The 22,422-nt window shown below is 42.6% G+C and overlaps 1 long non-coding RNA gene across 4 annotated transcripts in view; it reads right to left on the minus strand.

Moving 5' to 3' along the window:
• Positions 1–16,116, minus strand: part of LOC125631964 (uncharacterized) — a 93,556-nt gene extending 77,440 nt beyond the window's left edge. For 3 of the 4 annotated variants that reach the window (XR_012667108.1, XR_012667107.1, XR_012667109.1), the window contains exons 1-2: positions 15,840–16,116; positions 13,165–13,288 (exon numbers count right to left, since the gene is read on the minus strand). This is a non-coding gene — a long non-coding RNA (uncharacterized LOC125631964). The remainder of the gene's footprint in view (positions 1–13,164; positions 13,289–15,839) is intronic. The other variant, XR_007355117.2, reaches the window with a different exon arrangement.
• Positions 16,117–22,422: the final 6,306 nt, after the last annotated feature.

The raw sequence follows: 22,422 nt of genomic DNA on the forward strand, positions 1-22,422 counted from the left end.
TTCCCATTTACTTCAGTGGGAAGGGTGTGGTGGTGTGTATATCTGCAGGGACAACTGAGCTCTATTTGTATAGATAGACCAGCAATTTTATGTTATGTTTATCAAAATGCACAGCTCTAAAGTGAAAAACCCTTAAAATTTCCTAAATAAGATTTGTTACAAATAGTTTTTGTTACATTCCATTCATTTCTGGATGGAATCATATGCCAATATTTGTTACTTTATATATGTTGTATCATCTCTCATCTCTCCTGTAAAGAGAATTCTACCCGGACTTAGACCTGTGTAATAATGGAAAGGTAATATATGAAACAGGAAGATATTTAATGTATTGTTTACCTTCCTATTTTTAATTTTTGTGAAACAACCATTGATTGACTGACCAACTGGCTCAGGGAAAAGGCATTACAGATGCCTTTGGCAGGTTTACTATATCATGCAGTTTCACCCTAATTTGCTCATGCTCATGTATAACAATACGTTCTATTTTCCACTTAGGAAGGTGTGATGGGGCAGTGGCCCCTCACTGGCTGGCAAAGGGTTAATAGCAGCCCTTGGAGTGGCTGCGGAGAACCCAGCCAATCAGAAGAAGGCTTAGAAGCAGCCAATCAGGGCCAGACTGGGCCCTATAAGAAGGGCTGAAAGGCAGCAAAGAGCTCAGGCTCTCTCTGGAGCTTGAGGGAGAAGGACTGGCTGCCTGTAGAGAGAAGTATCTGGGACAGAGCAATACTTGCTCAGAGGAGCAAGTGGAGATCAAGCCTGGTTGGCTCCCAGACTGAGGCCTTGATACAGGGGCTGTGTAGCCTATGGGGAAGTGGCCCAGGGAAAGCAGGTAGTGGCAGAGGGGAAGGAAAGGCAGTGAGTGGCTGCCAGCTATAGGGTCCCTGGGTTGGGGCCCAGAGTAGTGGGTGGGCCTGGCCCCCGACCTTTGCCCCACTAGCCACTGAGGGAAGTGGCCAGCCAAAGGACTGCAGTTTGCCCCTGAGTGATGTGCTGGACTAGGGGCTGCAGTTGGCCACTGCTGCAAAAGGCAAGGTGAAGGACTGCTGGTTCCCCCCAGAAGGGAGGAGAAAATGGAGTTTGGGGCACAGCCAGAGGGCCATGCCCTGAAGAGGACACAGTGGCCTGGGAGTGATGAGGGTTCCCACAGACAACAGAGATGGTGGAGAAGCAGTGATGGAGACACCACCAGAGGGATGGGTGCCCTGCTGATGGACGGAGTTAATTTCCGGAGCAACCAGCATGATGGTGAGCACCACCCATTACAAAAGGTAACAAAGTTACAATCCTACCAATGCTTACACAAGTAAGTAGCTTATAAGTTGTTCAACTGACTTCATTTGGACTATTCATCTGTATAAATTTAAATACAGGCACAGGAGTTCTCTGTGTGGTCTTGCATAGAATTATAGAAGTGTAGGACTGGAAGCAACCTTGAGAGGTCATCTAGACCAGTACCCTGTACTCAAGGCAGGACTATATAATAATTAGAACATTCCTGTAAGGTATTTGTATCTGTATTACAGTGGCACCTAGTGCATACATGGAGCCCAAATGAAGTCAATTAGTTATATTGCAACAGCACCAACACTATTCTAGACACTGTTCAAACACCCAGAAAGTGTGCCCAAGTGTCCCAAAGTGGTTACAACATAAGGACCTAATCGTCCAAACAGTTATGCATGAGATTAACTTTACCAACCCAAGCAATCACATTGACTTCAACGGGTAATACTCATATGTGAAGACCTATGTTTGTAATTGTTCATAGGATTGCCCCCCCAAAAGATAATGAACTACACTATAAAAACAAAGTCAGGAGGTTGGCTGGCGAACACTTTGTTAGTTCTTTGTTCTTTCATTTCTTTGTCTGTGCGTGTGTGTGTATTGTATGTTAAAAGAACATTAAAGTTGCAAAATCAAGCACTCAAAAGTTAGGAAATGCCATATTTATAGTTGCCTGTGCAAATATTGAACAGCTATATCATTCTCTGACCAACGACCATCCTGTACACTGCATGAGGTACAAGTCCTGTGGCAAAATTAGTATGTGATTTTAGTTAATTATAAGGAATTAATGCACAAGGGAAACAAATTAGGGTTGCACTAGCAACCTAAATACTGGCATCTCCTTAAATTTATGAGTCCTTGACTTTACACCCATACCATTCTTTTAGTGTATGTTTTTTGTATATAATTTCCTAAAGTGGTTTTGGGTTTTTTTTTGTTTTGTTTAAAGCAGGGGTTCTCAAGCTTCATTGCACTGACAACCCCCTTCTGACAACAAAAATCACTATGTGACCCCAGGAGGGGTGACCAAAACCTGAGTCCCACAACACTAGGCGGGAGAGCCAAAACCAAAGCCCGAGCCCCACAGACCCGGGCAGGGGGACCAAAGCCGAAGCCTGTAACATGAGCCCCGCCACCCACAGCTTAAGCCCTCAGGCTTTGGTTTTAGCTCCGGATGGTGGGGCTTTGGCTTCATCCCCAGGACACAGCAAGTCTAATTAAAATGGGGTCACAACCCATTTTCAGGTCCTGACCCACAGTTTGAGAACTGTTGGTTTAAAACAAACTTTAAAAAAAAAAATTCTATCATGAGGAACCATACTGATTCCCACATGGGTCATCTGTAAGGATAGAACCTTTATATCTACAGTATAAACATCCTGCCCTGGGCTAATGGAGTAATTGGCTGCAGTAATAGGCTGTTATCCTCCATGTAGCCAAGCCACTAGAGGGGAATGAAACCCCCGCTTTGCCAGTGGGTTTCATAGCAATTTACTAGATAGCAGAGGAATGTTTGGAATCAGAAATCCTGAGTTTTGTTCAAGGGTCTGGAAGGGAGTGTTCTAGCATTAGCCTTATTTTAATTGTATAATTCATAAACATTTATCCTTTAATTTTTTGTTAGTTTATATTTTTGTCCATTTCTTTTACAAAATTCAGTTTAATTATTTCCCCCCTCCCTGTTACTTGCTTCATGGATCTTTCTACATATATATATTATTTTACCTATTTACAGGTTTAAAAAAGCTGTTTTGTCCCATTTCAAAGATTTACTAGCCTCTATTTTTAACTCCACCTGTATGTAAATCACAGTAGATAATATAATATATGTATCAGAGGAACAGCCGTGTTAGTCTGTATTCGCAAAAAGAAAAGGAGTACTTGTGGCACCTTAGAGACTAATAGAGACCCTGTGCAAATGCCAGTAAGCTCAATGGGCAAAATTAACATTTGTGAACCCCCAGACTTCTTTTGAGTTACACCAGTGATTAATTTGATACCATATGAGTTGTGTGTGTGTATATATATATATATATATATATAACTGAGTGTGGAATTGGCCCATGGATATCAAACATATCTTTGATACTTATTTTGAAATTTAAATTTGCTTATATTCCTGAGGTAAAAAGTGAATTGAACAGAATCTGCAGTTCTCTCTGTTCCTTCACAGGGTCATCACCTTGGATTTTAAAAGGTCATTTTCATTGCTTCTGTTGAAGTCCCAGTATATGTAGTTATTCCCCACAGCAGAGTTTGACTTAATGATAATTTAAGCGAGAGAACTGATTTAAGAAGGTCTTTTGCTTAAATTATCAGGAAACCCACCCCTTCCCCTAATACATGGTAATAAATTCGGAATATTTGGATGCAGAATATACTCTATTGTGTTAACTTTTTAACATATTGGAGTTTGGTCTCCCATCAAGGGATTAAGTTTGGGCAACTCCTACTAATTATAATGAAAGCTACATCCATAATCTTCTGCACATTGATGGAAAACTAGTCCAGTCCCTATCCCACCCCCATTTTTAATCTATTCTATCTTTAAGATTTATCTGCATAGTTAAATAGATGAAGTAATTTATCTTTGATCATTGATCTGCATGTGTATGATGTGTGAATAATATATAAATATTAGAAATATTAATCCCTTATACTAAAAAGCTGTATTTTATTCTTTGGTTATGTCTATTCTTTGCACCTCTTGCGGTGGCACATTGGTATGTGTAGCTACACGGCCCAGTGAAAAGCAAGGTATGCCCACACTCTGGTGAGTAGTTACATGTGTCAGTGAAAGGCTCTGGCAAAGGGAAGGCAATAAGGAAATGCTCAGCAGTGGGGACCCGCCATAGCCTTGCCCACTCCCTCCCCCCTGCCACAACCTTTCCCCTGCTGGAGCCTTTCCCTGTGGCAGGGAAAGTCTCTCTGGCAGGTCCCTGTGGTGGGGAAAGGCCCCAGAAGTGGGGATCTGCCAGAGTCTTTCCTCACTGCCTCCCTGTTGCTGGAGTCCTTCCCTGCCACTGAAGCCTTTCCCTGTGGTAGGGAAAGATTCATGTGGGGAGGCAGCTGGAGGACACTACACTGCTAAAAGCAGCAGTGTAGATGGAGGATGCATTGTTTAGGTGACTATAGAACTATGTAGAGCACAGACATGGGTACATACCCACAGGGTTCAAACATGCCTTTATTCTACTTGCCTAAGCAATGCCTCATTGTTCATACTGCTATTTATACTTGTGGTAGAGGTGAAGTAGTGTATGTACTCCATATGCTGCCGAAAGGAGTGAATAGTGTAGATGTACCCGTAATATGATGTCACATCTTTGAGTTACAACTTTTTAACTGTACAAATTTTCAGTTCTCCCTGAATTTAGGCATTGTCAGCATTATAGCATTTTGAAGCACTTCTCTCATCCCTTTTCTGCTTTTTACTTTCATTTTAGTTCACTCCTCCTTCCCCTCCTTTATTGTCTTCTCTAACTCGATTTGGTCACTATATGTTTGTTACACATGTACATTTAAAGCCTGATTCTGGAAAGAAGTTATGCATATATTACTTCTGAGTGTAGTCTCACAAACTCAGAGAAAAGATAGATAAGGTTGTCATATTGTCTGATACAGCATCATCCACCTCCATTTCATTAAAGACTTGCCTGGTTTTTCCAGCCAGCCAATTTGCTTAAGAGGATAGGCATCCATTTATCCTCTGGAATCTTATGGATATCATACAGTCTCTCAAAGATGGACAGGAATTCCTCAATGCAGTCAGACTCATGATAAATCAGACAGGCTTTCTCCCATTCCCTGCTGTTGAGAAGGGATGTACTCACGGGCTGAGGCTGCTCCTTTGGCTTCTGTAGGATTTCCAGATGCAGTGCGTGAGCTTCTTTCTCAGCTTCCAAATGCTGCATGCATCTCCAGTAGGCTCCTTCCTCGACTTTCTTGATTTCTTTCTTGTCCTTGATCCAGAGTTCCACCATCTTTTTTTTTTTTCATGCTCACATGTTTTCTCATCTTCCAGGTGTCTCAGCCACACCATTTCTGCTGCAGTAGCATCTGGGGCATTGAGGGGACCAGGTGGGAGGGGCGGGGCGAGAAGGGGACTGAGACCCTGTTTTTGGTCAAAATCTATGAGCAAAGCTCTCAGTTCCTGATCTGAGTTTTTCTTCTTAAAGGATAACCCCCTTTGTGAGCACGAATGCTCAAGGTCTTTTCTGACAAGACCCTCATGATTGTGATTCACCCATTGTGTCTAATCTTTAACCCTTAAAACTCTCAATATCAAATTTAATCTTTAAATAGCATTGTTCTGATCTTTAAGCTCAATTGACCTGTGGCAGGTGAATCCTGCACTGACTATGTCAATAATCATGCTGTATGGAGAGACTCAGAACTGTGAGTGCCAATCTCAGGTCAGACTGTCAGAAAATAGGGTAGACACCACAAACTGGTGGTATATTTCTATAATTAGATTTCACCAAGCTACCCACACAAACTGAACTTAGTGATAAAAGGTGATTAAAACCAAAAATCACACCACTTCAGGTTATTCTCAACTCCAAAGGGTCAGACACTTACCCTAGGTCATACATTCATAGACTTTTAGGTCAGAAGGGACCATTGTGATCATCTAGTCTGACCTCCTGTACATTGCAGGCAACAGAACCTCATCCACCCACTCCTGCAACAGAACCATAACGTCTGGCTGAGGTACCGAAGTCCTCAAATCGTGATTTAAAGACTTCAAGTTACAGAGAATCCACCATTTACACTAGTTTAAACCTGCAAGTGACTCATGCTCCATGCTGCAGAGGAAAGTGAAAATCCCCCAGGATCTCTGCCAATCTGACCCAGGGAGAAGTTCCTTCCCGATCCCAAATATGGCGATCAGATAGACCCTGAGCATGTGGGCAGGACCTACCAGCCAAACACCTGGGAAAGAATTCTCCGTAGTAACTCAAAGCCCTCCTCATCTAGTGTCCCATCACCAGCTGTTGGAGATACTTGCTGCTAGCAGTCACAGATCAGCTGTGTGCCATTATAGGCAGTCATAGAATCACAGCATATCAGGGTTGGAAGGGACCTCAGGAGCTCATCTAGTCCAACCCCCTGCTCAAAACAGGACCGATCCCCAATTAAATCATCCCAGCCAGGGCTTTGTCAAGCCTGACCTTAAAAGCTTCTCAGGAAGGAGATTCTACCACCTCCCTAGGTAACGCATTCCAGTGTTTCACCACCCTCCTAGTGAAAAAGTTTTTCCTAATATCCAACCTAAATCTCCCCCACTGCAACTTGAGACCATTACTCCTTGTCCTGTCATCCGCAACCACTGAACAGTCTAGATCCATCCTCTTTGGAACCACCTTTCAGGTAGTTGAAAGCAGCTATCAAAACCCCCCTCATTCTTCTCTTCTGTAGACTAAACAATCCCAGTTCCCTCAGCCTCTATCCATAAGTCATGTGTTCCAGTCCCCTAATAACTTTGGTTGCCCTCTGCTGGACATTTTCCAGTTTTTCCACATCCTTCTTGTCGTATGGGGCACAAAATTGGACACAGTACTCCAGATGAGGCCTCACCAATGTCCAATAGAGGGGAACGATCATGTCCCTCAATCTGCTGGCTATGCCCCTACTTATACATCCCAAAATGCCATTGGCCTTCCTGGCAACAAGGGCACACTGACTCATATCCAGCTTCTCGTCCATTGTAACCCCTAGGTCCTTTTCTGCAGAACTGCTGCTGAGCCATTCGGTCCCTAGTCTGTAGCGGTGCATTGGATTCTTCCGTCCTAAGTCCAGGACTCTACACTTGTCCTTGTTGAATCTCATCAGATTTCTTTTGGCCCAATCCTCCAATTTGTCTAGGTCCCTCTGTATCCTATCCCTACCCTCCAGTGTATCTACCTCTCCTCCCAGTTTAGTGTCGTCTTCAAACTTGCTGAGGGTGCAATCCACACCATCCTCCAGATCATTTGTGAAGATATTGAACAAAACCGGCCGAGGACCGACCCTTGGGGCACTCCTCTTAATACTGGCTGCCAACTAGACATGGAGCCATTGATCACTACCCGTTGAGCCCGACAATATAGCCAACTTTCTACCCATCTTATAGTGCATTCATCCAGCCCATACTTCTTTAACTTGCTGACAAGAATACTGTGGGAGACCGTGTCAAAAGCTTTGCTAAAGTCAAGGAACAACACGTCCACTGCTTTCCCTTCATCCACAGAACCAGTTAGCTCGTTATAGAAGGCAATTAGATTAGTCAGCCTGACCTTCCCTTGGTGAATCCATGCTGACTGTTCCTGATCACTTTCCTCTCCTCTAAGTGCTTCAGAATTGATTCCTTGAGGACCTGCTCCATGATTTTTCTGGGGACTGAGGTGAGGCTGACTGGCCTGTAGTTCCCAGGATCCTCCTTCTTCCCTTTTTTAAAGATTGGCACAACATTAGCCTTTTTCCAGTCGTCCGGGACTTCCCCGGATCGCCATGAGTTTTCAAAGATAATGGACAATGGCTCCGCAATCACATCCGCCAACTCCTTTAGCACGCTCGGATGCAACGCATCTGGCCCCATGGACTTGTGCACGTCCAGCTTTTCTAAATAGTCCCGAACCACTTCTTTCTCCACAGAGGGCTGGTCACCTCCTCCCCATGTTGTGCTGCCTAGTGCAGTAGTCTGGGAGCTGACCTTGTTTGTGAAGACAGGCAAAAAAACTATTGAGTACATTAGCTTTTTCCACATCCTCTGTCACTAGGTTGCCTCCCTCATTCAGTAAGGGGCCCACACTTTCTTTGACTTTCTTCTTGTTGCCAACATACCTGAAGAAACCCTTCTTGTTACTCTTAACATCTCTTGCTAGCTGCAACTCCAGATGTGATTTGGCCTTCCTGATTTCACTCCTGCATGGCCGAGCAATATTTTTATACTCATCCCTGGTCATTTGTCCAATCTTCCACTTCTTGTAAGCTTCTTTTTTGTGTTTAAGATCAGCAAGGATGTCAAGGTTCCTTCCCCACTCTGAACTCTAGGGTACAGATGCGGGGACCTGCATGAAAAACCTCCTAAGCTTATCTTTACCAGCTTAGGTCAAAACTTCCCCAAGGTACAAAATATTCCACCCTTTGTCCTTGGATTGGCCGCTACCACCACCAAACAAATACTGGTTACTGGGGAAGAGCTGTTTGGAAATGTCTTTCCCCCCAAAATACTTCCCAAAACCTTGCACCCCACTTCCTGGACAAGGTTTGGTAAAAAGCCTCACCAATTTGCCTAGGTGACTACAGACCCTTGGATCTGAGAACAATGAAAAAACATTCAGTTTTCTTACAAGAAGACTTTTAATAGAAATAGAAGTAAAGAAATCACATCTGTAAAATCAGGATGGTAGATACCTTACAGGGTAATTAGATTCAAAACATAGAGAAACCCTCTAGGCAAAACCTTAAATTACAAAATTACAAAAAAGATACACAGACAGAAATAGTTATTCTATTCAGCACAATTCTTTTCTCAGCCATTTAAAGAAATCATAATCTAACACGTACCTAGCTAGATTACTTACTAAAAGTTCTAAGACTCCATTCCTGGTCTATCCCCGGCAAAGACAGCATATAGACAGACACAGACCCTTTGTTTCTCTCCCTCCTCCCAGCTTTTGAAAGTATCTTGTCTCCTCATTGGTCATTTTGGTCAGGTGCCAGCGAGGTTACCTTTAGCTTCTTAACCCTTTACAGGCGAGAGGAGCTTTCCCCTGGCCAGGAGGGATTTCAAAGGGGTTTACCCTTCCCTTTATATTTATGACAAAGGATTTCACTGTTAAGCCAAGCTGGTCGCCTGCCATATTTACTATTCTTTCTACACATCGGGACGGTTTGTCCCTGTAACCTCAATAAGGATTCTTTAAAATAAAGCCAGCTCTCCTGGACTCCTTTACCCCTCATGTTATTCTCTCAGGGGATCCTGCCCATCAATTCCCTGAGGGAGTCAGTCCCATTATACCAGCCCCTCCATAAACTTATCAAGCTCAGTCTTGAAACCAGTTAAGTTTTTTTGCCCCCACTGTTCCTCTTGGAAGGCTGTTCTAGAAAGTCAATGGATACTCTTGATCTCACACCAAAGACAATATAGGCAGCCAATTTTTCTAGTAAACTCATTAAAGGTCTATTACCTAAGAAAAAGAAATTGGTGGTGTTGAGAAGTTAAAGCAGGTAAAATACATTACAAAGTGAGTCAAAGTTTGTGAGTTCAAAATGATATGGAAAACTAGCAGATTATTATATTTACACTAAGTCTGTCAGGGTTACCCGAAGTAACTTTGGGGATCTGTCTTGCATCTCTGTGGGTGTCCAAAAAGTTTGGAGATACAGGATCGAACCCTGGATCCATTCTTATAGCATGTTCCCATGTCAGCATCACAAAGGTCACATAGGAAGGCAATTTAAGTGAAAAAGAAGCTCAGGGGAGCTGGCAGTTTCTCAAGGAGACAATATTAAACACATACCTGTCAGCTATCCTGATATGAAGGAAAGACAGGAAGACCACTAAGAGGTCAATATGGCTCCATCACGAATTTTTTCTTGGCCTCAAAATCTAAAATGAATCCTACTGAAAGTAGAAATATGGACAAATTGCTAAGGGGGAGTACAAAAGAGTAGCACAAGCATGCAGGAACAAAATCAGAAAGCTTAAGGCACAAAATGAGTTATACCATCAAGGGACATAAACGGCAATAAGAAGAGGTTCTTTAATACATTAGGATCAAGCGAAAGATGAAGGAAAGTGTAGGTCCTCTACTTATTGGGAAAGGAGAGCTACTAACTAACCAAAAAGCTGAGGGATTTAATTCTTATTTTGATTCAGTCTTCACTAAAAAGGTTAATGGTGACCAGATACTCAACACAATTAATGTTAACTACCATGGGGAAGGAATGCAAGTTGAAATAGGGAAATAACAGGTTAAACAATATTTAGAAAACTTAGATGTATTCAAGTTATCAGGGCCTGATTAAATTAATCCTAGGGTACTTAAGAAACTAACTGAAGCAATCTCAGAACTGTTATCAATTATCTTTGAGAACTCCTGAGTACAGGTGAGGTCCAAGAAGACTGGAGCAGGGCAAACATAGAATCTAACTTTAAAAAGAACAAAGAGGACTTGGGAATTATATACCAATCAGCCTAACTTCAATACCTGAAAAGATACTGGAACAAATGATTAAACAATCAATTTGTAAGCACACAGAGAATAATAGTTATAACGAATAGACAGCATGAATTTGTCAAAAACAAATCATCCCAAACAACCTAATTTCCTTCTTAGACAGAGTGACTGGTCTACTGAATAGCAGGGAAGCAGTAGATGTGATATATCTTTATTTTATTAAGGCCTTTGACACAATCCCATATGACATTCTCGTAAGCTAAGGAAATGCAGTCTAGATGAAATTACTATGAGATGAGTGCACAACTCGTTGAGAAACCATACTCAAAGAATAGTTATCAATGATTCACAGTCAAACTGGGAGGGCATATCTAGTAGGATCCCACAAGGGTCAGTCCTGGGTCTGGTATTATCAATATTTTCATTAATGACTTGGATAATGGAGTAGAGAGAATGCTCATAAAATATGTGGAGGGCACCAAACTGAGAGGGGTTGCACTTGGGAGGAAAGGATTAGAATTCAAAATAACCTTAACGAATTGGAGAATGGGTCTGAATTAAACAAGAAAGGCAAGTGCAAAGTACTTCACTTAGGATGGAAAAATCAAATACATAAGTAAATATTAAGAATAACTGGGTAGATGGTGAAAAGGATCTGGGGGTTACAGTAGCTCACAGATTGAATATGAGTCAAAAATGTGTTGCAGCTGCAAAAAAGGTTCGCTGCTCCAGGCCAATGGGACCCGCTGGAAGCGACAGCCAGTACGTCCCTCGGCCCGCGCTGCTTCCAGCTGTGCCCATTGGCCTGGAGCAGTGAACTGTGGCAATGGGAGCTGCGATTGGCCGAACCTGCGGACGTGGCAGGTAAACAAACCAGCCCGGCCCGCCAAGGGCTTTCCCCGCACAAGCGGCAGAACAAGTTTGGGAACTACTGACCTAGAGAATCAATCACAGAATCATTGAAATATAGGGCTGGAAAGGATTTTGAGACGTCATCAAGTACAGCCCCCTGTGCTGTGGCAGAAAAAAGTGAACCTAACAGATGTTTGTCCAACCTTCTTTTTAAAAACCTCCAGTGATACAGATTCTTCAACCCCCCTTGGAAGCCTTTTCCAGATCTTACCTACCCTTCTAATTAGAAAGTTTTTTTTCCTAATTCTAATATAAATCTCCCTTGCTACACATTAAACCCATTAGTTCTTGTCCTATGTTTAGTAGATATGAGGAATAATCAGTGTCCTCCTGATAATAGGCCTTAACATATTTGAAGACTGTTCTCAGGTCCCCCCATCAGTCTTTTCTAAAGACAAAAGATGCCATTGTTTTAAACCTTTACTCACATGTCTGGTTCTCTTAACCTTTTATCATTTCTGTTGCTCTCCTCTGGACTCTCCCCAATTTGTCCACATCTTTCCTAAAGTGTGGCACCTAGAATTGGACACAATACTCCAGCTGAGGCCTCAGCAGTGCTGAGTAGAGTGGGATAAGTGAGCGAATATAACTCGGAAGCACATCTCTGAGGGCTTATCTACATTACCCACAGGACTGACGGGCAGAGATCGATCCAGCAGGGGTCGATTTATCGCGTCTAGTCTAGACATGATAAATCAACCGCCGAGCACTCTCCCGTTGACTCCGGTACTCCACCGAGGTGAGAGGCGCAGGCGGAGTCAGTGGGGGAGCGTCAGCTGTCGACTCACCGCAGTGAAAACACCACAGTGAGTAGATCTAAGTATGTTGACTTCAGCTACGTTATTCACATAGCTGAAGTTGAGTAACTTAGATTGATTCCCCACCACCACCACCCCAGTGTAGACCAGGCCTTAGGTGTATCTGTGGAGAAAATGAGACACTAATAGTCACTTTTCTTACTATAACAGCATTTTAAGGTCAAGTACCTTTCACCATGTTGCCAGGTCTCACAATTTTATTGAAAGTCTCTTAATACTTGGTATTTTTCTTAAACCCCAGTTCCTGGAGTCAAGTGATTATGCAAGAATCTCAGCTCTTTTTTTAAAGTAAATTTCTAGTCCTCATATTTATGGAGAAATGCTTGAAATTGTGATCTGAGTGCACCTTATGAAAACCCAATATTTTTTGGATTTTTTTAAAAATTATTATTTCTAAATTAATTTTGTGATTTTGGGGGGCCCTGAGTCATAATATTTGAATGTTTGGAGTTGGCAATACTACTTTCAATTGTGTTTTAAACAAGCAGTGTATTTTCTCTATAAGACTCTTCCTAGCAAAGAGACCTTCCCCTCTCATGGAATAGCACACAGGAAGGAACAAAGGAGGAATAAAATTCAATGAGGATCCCCTTATACTTTGTTTCCCACAGATCATTCAGGGAGAATGGGCCACAGATTTACCCCAAGACCTGTGGATTCCCAGTATCTGCAGGAGGTAAGAGCCATCCACAAAGAATGTCCTTGGGTGGGATCCATAAAGGGACTTAGGTGTTGCAACACTGAGCACCACTGTGCCTAACTTTTAGGTACCTAGAAAAGCACAAGAACAACACTGTGATCCACAAATCTTAAATTAGGCACCTACACTCCAATGTTCCCTCTAATTTTTTCCATCCATGTGTGGAATAAATTTTGTTATGTGCACCAGTAGAAACAAAAAACCTAGATATAATATATATTTTTTAAAAGTTACCATAGCAATAATTACAGGACAGGTTAGGCATTTTAGAACTCACCACAAACTGTGCTGGCTGCTGGGGAAATCTCAGAGACTGTGCACTGGGAAGAGAACACTCCTTCAGACTGCAGCAGCTCTCTTCTGCTCCGAGTCCTGAGCCAGGCTGTCCCCTCTCCCTTGCTCTGTGGAGATGGGGTGCAGGGGCAGGGGAAGGGAGACACCCTGACATCAGCACCCTCCTCTTCCTCATCCCCGCTCTGCACAGCCAGCAGGAGGGTCCTGGGAGCAGCTGCAGAAGCAACGTGGCTGCAAAGCACTGTGGGGTTGGGCACCTGAACACACACTGCTGGATGTGCAATGCACTTGAATCACTCCTGGGTGGTTGCCCAAGCGCTCAGTTTAGAGCAAACACAGCTACACTCTCTATATAATGAATGGGGAGAGAGAGGATCTACATGTGAATGGGATCTACAAAAGCCACCATGCTAGGCAGGGGGGCACCTAAGCTACCCAATGGAGATGCCAACAAGAAAGGTGTAGTCTAAGACTCACCCCTCACACGGAGACAGGCACCTATCTAAATCTGGGCTGCAGGTAGGCAGCTTAGTGAGCCACAAACAGGAGCCCATCGCCTTCAGTCAGGTATTTTAGATGTGTAAGGTCTTTCTTGAGGCAATAGTACCTGCCTCACTTGACAAGCAGAGTGTTTTCAAGGTTGTAGCATCATGTCTGGTCACGGAAAAAGGTGGTAAGAGTTTGGGAAAGGGGGGTGCTAAGTGCCATCGCAAGGTACTCCGTAATAACATTCAAGGTATCATGAAGCCAGCTATTCGTTGTTTGGCACGCCATGGTGGCGTAAAGCGTATTTCCGGATTGATCTATGAAGAAACCCGAGGAGTGCTGAAAGTATTTTTAGAGAACGTCATCCGTGATGCTGTTACTTACACTGAACATGCCAAGCGAAAGACTGTGATTGCCATGGACTTGGCCTATGCTCTAAAATGCCAGGGAAACTCTCTGCAGATTCGGGGACTAAGTTTCCATCCCGCTTTAAAGTTGACATTAAAGAGCTGGGGAGGAGGAGTGGTGGTGCCCACCTTATAACGTTTAGCCCAGTGGTTAGAATATTTGGCTGGCATGTGGGAGACCCAGATTCAATTCCCCCTTCTCTACTAGATGTGGGATTTGAACAGGGTACCTCTCACCTCACAGGAGGGTGCTCTAACCACTGGATAACAGAGGCATTCTCATAAACAGTAATTGGGCCAGAAAGAAAGAGAGAATGACTCTATAGGAGGTGGAAGACCCTGAGTCTAGTCTGGCTGCTCTAATCAATCTATCACTATTTATCCACAAGTGGAACAGCTTCAGCAGGAGAGATTGAGAAGCTGCATATCAAAATATCCCAGTTCTTTGGTCAGCGCATCCTCCTGACAGATGGAAGAGGTTCAAATGCTTTCTTTGTTCTGGCACAGAGATGGGAATTGGATCTGGATCTCCTGCATCCTAGGTGAGTGCTCTCACCACTGGGCTAAACGTTATAATGTGGAGAACACCTTGTACTCCAGCTGGATTTTGACTGGGGCCCAATCTGGCAGGCCTGCTCAGAGGCTGCCTACCAGATCAGGCCCTGCATGTGACTTAAGCAGATGAATGCCAATCTTCCCCTAGTTTGTGAATAGCTCTAGAGTTTAGTCAGGAGATAACAATATAGATGGAGACAGCAATGCACATGCCCAGAGGCAGAATTTAGGAGACTAGGAAACTTTTACCCTGAAAATTTAGGTGCAGAATGAGTTTAGGCACCTACCAGGTTGGTGGGGGCTTTATTGATCACAGCGAACACAAAACTGGCATGCAGGCATTTAAGTGCCTTTGTGGATCTGGACTCTTGCCTCTCTGGGCTGGATTTGGGGCCTGCCACCTCCCTAGCAGAATGGCTTTTCATCTCCAAGTGCTGATGGAAGGACGATATGCCCAGGCCTCATGCCAGCCAGCTTGTCAAATGCCAGGCCCCAGCGTCCCATGCAGTTCCTGAGTACATGGAAAGCCCTCTGCAAGGTCTCAGGACCTCAGGAGGAAGGGATGATGTGGTAGAAGCAGCTCAGTGCTTACCCAGCTCCATGCACAGATAAGGGGGGAACAATTTGAGCCCAAAATACCATAATTTTGTCCCAGCTCTGCTGAGGTGAGCTCTCATTCTTAAAGGAATACATCTCATTACAGCCAGCAGCAAATATTTAGCTTGCGAGAACAGCCCTATGGGAGGATACTGTAATTTGAAATATCCGTTTCTACCTTAACAGGTCTGAAAATCCCCCTCTCCAGTAATCAAAATGCCTGGGATAGAAATGATACAACATTTTGTTTCCTCTTTGCTGACACAATTAAACTCAACTTACATTTTCCTACATCAGTTTGGAAGCAGAACTCCTCATTGAAATCAGTGGGGAGTCTGGTTTCAGAATCCATGGTAGGAGAGGGCCTACGTTCAGCCCCAGTCCCAGCCCCATGTGAGTCACCTATTACTTTAGGCTGAAAATGCTAGAGACCTGTGGAAAGTTGAATCCCATCCATAGATAGCTAATGCATTCCTTTTCCCAACTCAGATATCTCACTGATAAAGGCTCCCAGCTGCTCTTAACTACCTCCCTTACAAAAGCGGCAAAGATCCAGACTAACACTGCTACCCCTCTGATCCCTTACAAAAGTAACACCGCTCAGTACACCTACCTCTTTAATAGTTTTTAGACACTCTTCAGCCGCACAAGAAAATCCATTCATCAATTATAGATCAATTAAGGAAGAGAAATCTGCAGCTCATTCGATTGCCCTGTTGTCCCTGCAACTCACAGACGCAGCAGCCGCAAAACTTTGCAGACTGTCAGGCCTGTTATTTATTTTATTAGCCAGCGCGGCTCATTCCTTCCTTTCAGGAAAGGCACTCTGCAGCATTAGCTAGTCCGCAAAGCGGGGGGTGGGTTGCACTCAAAACAAGCACCAGGGCCGAGCCAGTAAGATGCTGCAGTTTCGTAAAACCAGACAAAGCGAAAACAAACACAAAAAGAAAAACATGGCGGGTCACATGCAACTCCAGTCTCAAGCAACCTACTGCCCTGACTGACGAGTGTCTTTTAACAGGTGATATTCCCCAAGCACCAACTCTGCCGTATTGTTTATATTGTGAATCTGCGGCTCTCTCATCACGCACAGATTTTCATTTTAACAGGTTGTTTTAACAGGTAAAATGGTGGGAAACGTTTACTTTGGAAAGATGGAATTGTCTGGATAAGAAGGGTCAAAACGGGGATAGAAATGTAGAAGCACTGGTAAGGACTTCTAGAAGTATATTTTTATTGTCTCTCCGGGTTATAGACCTTGCATTATGCTAATTACTCTTACAAATACCAATACCTAGTACACAGCAACGAGGATTTAGTGAATAATGCACACTGCCTCTTCTAAGACAAACCTGGAAAACTTGGCGATATCTCTCTCCTTCTATATTAGGTTAATCGCCGAGATATATTACACAGTACATAGGATTTCTGTAGCTTAATGAGTAGCAGGACAACTGGATTTATTTATTTATTTTATTTGGTGTTGAGTGTTCCGAGGTGACTAAATTTGCCTTGTTGAGCCTTGTAAAATCCTGACTTAATCATGTAAACTTCTGTGTAAGCAAAATAGACGAAACTTCAAAGGGTCAAAAAGCCTTTAGGGATTTGTGCTGAGACGCCAGCAATAGATCCTAATCTGCCTTCAGAATTCTGGCTATATTTGTCCAAGGAGCTGGTACCAGCAAACTTTCTAAGGTAGAGATCGTGGGTTGATTCAGCCTTTATCCCCTTAGAGAGTATTGGCTTTGTGAGGCTCTACGCAGCGCTTCAACGCCAAGGGATCTATGCTTGCCCAAAACCCTCTAAAAATGAAGTACAGGAGTAATTTGAGATAATGACTTTGTAACAGGCTTGGGCAGACCTTGGACAGAAGAAGTGAGAGATGTTATCACCCCAGCATTCCTCTTAAAATGCAGGTTTTTTTCCCCCCTGCTTATTCCCAGTTAGTCAAAGCTGCATTAACATTCCATCCAGGGCTGCTAAACAGAATCTTAATTAGTTCTGATACTCTTGTGCAAGGGGTTTATTCATTGCACTCTTAACTAATGGTTGCTGTCAGGGTAGGTTTTTTTTCCCCTCTTTGGGGATATCGTGTTCTGCTGCAAAGCATGACAGAAATGTAATGTGCATGCAAAAAAAGCTTGCAGATCTCAAATCTTAGGGCTGAGGCTGACTCCAGCCCTGTCTAATGGTGAGACAATGTTAGGACTAATGAGAATAACTTCCACAACAGATATTGCCCTGCCTGTTGTTTATCTTAAAATTTAATGGTGCGCTTTCTTTTTTCCTTGTCAGAAAACACTGCGAACTTGCTAGTGTTTTAAAACGGTTCACACAACTTTCACTAAATTTGCATCTCTGTATTTTTATTGGTCGCCCATAACGTGGTATGAAGAGAGATCCATACGTGATGAAACATTAGCAAGTTACTCAACAGCGATTTGCTCTTGCAGGACCTTTCTCTTTTCATTATATGTCACTTACACCCACATTTTACAGATCTTTTCCCCCAGAGTATCCTTTATATTTATACTACGATTCTATACCCATAACGGCGAACATTTGGACTGCTTATGATATTAACAGTGAAATTTACGTGATCTGAGCAGATAAGTATTATATGTAGTCACACACACAATTTGATGTAAACATCCCTCAAAGTTATTTGTAGTTCGCGCCTGAGTCGTGACAATAAACATCTTAGGCACTCGGCACTAAAAAGAGAGAAATATAATAGGGACGACTCGCATTTGACGTTAAAGTAAAGTGACCGTTTCATTTATCAGCAACGGCCAATAATAGTTATTTGCCTATAAATCTACGTTTTGCTACACTTATTTCGGAAACAGATTTATAAGACTATAAATTACTGTTTATTTCATTCTGGAAAAAACAGATTTGCTTTCTGGAAATATGAGGCCCATGTCACTTAGCATGTTCACGTCTTGCTCTCCAATGGTAACGGCTCAGTGCAGTGAACTTGCGTAACATTGATTACTCACAAAGAGTTCAGGATAACTATCGTGTAGCTAAACTAATTGAGACAATCATGCTAAGTTATAGTCAGTCTAAAAGGTACCATTGATGTGGTAATGCCTATTGAAAATCAGACATGCGACTCACTACCATTTAATTGCTCTTTAAACCTGTTATTACAATGTTAACTGGCTTACGTATATATTGCTGCCTTTATTGCCTTGATGTGACAAATTAAAACATACACTCTGGAAACTGCATTCATTTGTGGACAGTTACAGAAAGGGGAGCTGGGTGATATCAAAGCTGTCAAGCTGAATTAATTTGAAAACTTTCATTTTGACTGCAATCCCCATTGCATTTTTGTTGCAGTGTGGAAACACTCTAGCGGCATACCGTTTTCCATTGTACTATTTGTAATGCATTAATCTTCAACGTTAAACTAACAATGTATTACATAAAATTTAGTTCAAGGAGGGGATCTGGGCAAAATAGATTTTTAGATTTTCAAACGTTGAACAAAAGGGTTCAAAGGTTAAATGTTAAACTTGTATTATTATTATTATTATTTATTATTATTTCAAGTATCAGGCCTGATAGATTTAACCAGACCCCCTGAAATCGTTGGGAGATGGCAAATCAGTGATTATGCCTGTCTTTGTCCATATTGTGCCTCCCAGCTGATTAGCAGCCTTAAAGGCTCTTCCACATTAAGATATATTACTAGAAGCAGTTTTCTGAGGAAAGTCTTAATTATCACAAAGCATTGCATGCTTCTCCGTGCTAGATTTTTTTTTTTAAATTCGTCCCCCTCTCTTCCACGTTTTACTCAAACTTGTGCCTTTAAGACAGTTAACGTTATTGTATAACTTCCAGATGTGATTCACTTTTCAGATGCCCCACGAGACAACCGTTGCAATGTACTTTTTTTCTCCTGCAACCTACCAAGTTCCAGAGCAGATTGCTTCCCATCTTAATCTACTAACGCTAAATTATCTTGCAGATTTTAACGGTGGCCGAAAATCAAGCCCATTTATTTTTTCTCCCGCGAGAAGATGGCAGGGGTTAAAATGTCCTGTTTGCCCTTTCTCTTAATCAAGCAGAGAAAAGCAAGAACTGCTGGCACCTTATGGGACTCAGACCTACTGCTGCTTTGAGCAGCCCGCACCCAACCAACTTTGATTAGCCTTTTTCCAGTTGCTGTTTATTTGGTTGTCATTTCTCCCTTTTCCTCCAGAATTGTTATTTATGCCCTGAAACGTGAACGTTGCGAGTTTTGCTATTAAATGGCGTCTTCTACATCGGGGTGCTTCTCTCCCCCGAGAGCTGGGCAGAAGGGGCTGCCAAAAGAGCAGGGGGAAACTGTCTAAATCATAATCAAATCAGCTTCGAATTCATTACACCAGAGCATTAACTAATTACCAGATCAGAGAGAAGAAAAATAAATATTCCTTTAAATAACTGAAGGTAATTATAACCCTGTTGTTGACATTAACGATTAATAATTGATCAGAAGTTAGACACAATAAATTGTCAATTTATCTCCCTATAAAAATGCACATACTTATTTTTCTGTACATTTAATACAGAGCCCAATTACCGTATTCGCATAGCTGCTGCACAGGGAGCGAGACATACCATTCGCATTTAGCCATTTCTTTATTATTTTTTTTTAAGCACACACAATTAATTTACCCAAGCACTTTATTTAGCAAAGTGATTTGACAATGCCGCCTATTGTAGTACGGTTGTGAGGAACTAAGGTTCAGGTGAGCTTCTCTCTACTATTAAGGCTACTTATATTTCCCAGATTACAGCCATTAAAAGTAAACTCCCGTTTCGGAAGCAAATGTCTTTTGCTTAAATCGGGACAGTCAAGTCCCTACATTTCATGGCTTTTATTTTTCTCGGGAAAATAGAGTAGACCTTGCCCTGACTGGTACAAAACAGTGAAATTCGCCTCTGATTTATTCGGTGGGGAGTCGGAATTGTTCCAGATTGCAGGAGTCCAGCTGTCACCTCCGCCAGACTGTTTACAGGTAAAACGCTCCCTTAAAAGGATACATCCTGTCATAAGAACGGTCGCTGTAATAATTGTTTATGGCCAAAATATAAACGCGCTGTTAGAAATTCACCGTTTTGTTGCCGTGTTTATTTAGAGTAGGCGTCAAAGGGGCAAAACAATATTCACAATTCAGAATAATTAAGTTGTCTTATTTATCTAGTATTCCCAGATCGGAATGCATAAATGCATCTGAAAATACATCCGGGACTCCTTTTTTCCCCCTTTACTTTTTGCTTTGTTTTTTATCTTCTTTATAACCCAGTAACGTACCTGAATTTCCATCTGCCGGGTTAAAGAGAGAGGCATGAATTTTACAGCACTTCATTTTTTTTATCCTACAAGAAAAAGGATGTTTTTCGTTAACTCAATAAGCAGAAGATTGTGCTTGAATTAGGGAAATATTTTAATGCATAACATTATCAAACGATATATCTGTAAGTTAATCTTTTTTTGCAAACGTTAATACGCGATAAAAATCTTCGACTTAATCGAATTTCTGCTGCGGTTTATTAACGGGGCTAGGTGGAGGTTTAACTAATTTTAAAGTGCGATGTAAACAGTGACGGGAGAAGAAATTTCCAAAGCGGGATGGTTTGGGTTTTTTCGTTCTAGCTGGCTAGGAATGCCTGTAATTAACGGCTGTCTCCTCTGCCGGGTCTGGGGCCCGGTTTCTCATTCCTTATGTACCCTAAACTCTCGAGCCCGTCACTGGCAGTCTGGGAAGTGGGACGCGCAGGAAGTTCAAGATGCGCCCCTCTAAGGACAGAGGCAGGGACAGGCTTTACTGTGTGATGGCTTGTTGGATGCCCCTGATGGGCTCGGTTGTGTCTGGTAGCAGGGAGTTACAGAGCACACCCTGCTCTGTTTCTTTGCCTAAGATTTTTAATCGCGATCTCCTCAAAGAGTGTGTGTGTGTGTATAAGCCCCCGATCCCCTTATTTTTTCCTCTACCAGAGCTCTTCTCTTATTAGGTCTGCATGGTTTACATGCAGAGTCAATGGAAACCGAAACGCTGGTGTCTATAACAATGTATGTTAACTCTTTCTTTAAACTCCTTATCTCCCTCAAACCGTGAACTTGTATTCAGGAGCAGCTCACATCCTTTCCTTTCTGTTTATGGCCTGTGCCGTGTCTCTCCGTCTCCCTCCCCCTCCCCCAGCCTCGATCAAACAAAGGTGGGTGAAGTTCTTTTCAACTTTCAAAGGCAGTTGGTGAGCAGCTTTGCTGAAACAATAACTCTTTTACTGAGAACAAATGGTGACATTTGAAGGGAGCAAGGAAAGGCAGTCCAAAGTGGAAAGCGCCTCTGTTCCTATTTGACAACAGCACCAGTCCCTCGGGGATCCCACCTGAGATTAAAGCTTGAATTTCGGTAAATCAACTCTAATGAAACCTCTAGCCCTGGAGAAGGGAGGGTTTGTTCTAGCAGTTCCGAAACAAGCACTTACAAAGATGGGGGGGGGGGGGAGGGGAATTTGGAGTAAATAAAGGGATGGGCGTGAGATATTAATCCCAACGGGCTGATTAGCGTCAATATGAAACAAACTGTACACAAAGTACTCTTTTATTGTCCAAGTGTCTTTCTTTCCTTCCTGAAGTAATCACACTGTTTGTGCCAAAAGCCTAACAGAGACACGCTTTCGTCCCGCTTTTAATTTTAATTATTAAACACTAACTGAGATTGGCAATGGAATTCTTGTCCATTCATTTTCTATTAAAAATACATTTGTTTGCCAGATCTTTTGGGTGGTGTCTATCTTGATCCGTGAGCACTCATGAATTTCTCAAAGAGGATGATAGAAACCCATTGGGTTTTACATACATAGTGAATATTTAAAAGCGAGTTCCCCAAGTCTTTCTACTTTCCTTTCCAGAAAGAAATCCAGGTCTAAATACTAGCAAGGGTGGGTAAATTATGGAAATCTTTTATAATTCTTTGGGCGTATAAACATCAAAGGAATGTCGTTAGCCTTTTCTAATCTCTGCCACAGCGTTTGGTTTTTACCAATTGCAATGTATACGTTGTGTCCCCTGGAGGACCTGGGACATAAAAAGTGAGTGGTGGGGGGGGGGGGTGAGGTGGAAAGGAAAGAGTATTAACTTAGAGATGGGGAAAAGAGGCTTTAGTGCAAATGCCTCAACGGAAAATAAAAAA

The sequence above is a fragment of the Caretta caretta genome, chromosome 2, assembly GCF_965140235.1.
Source record: "Caretta caretta isolate rCarCar2 chromosome 2, rCarCar1.hap1, whole genome shotgun sequence".
NCBI classification, from domain to species: Eukaryota; Metazoa; Chordata; order Testudines; family Cheloniidae; genus Caretta; species Caretta caretta.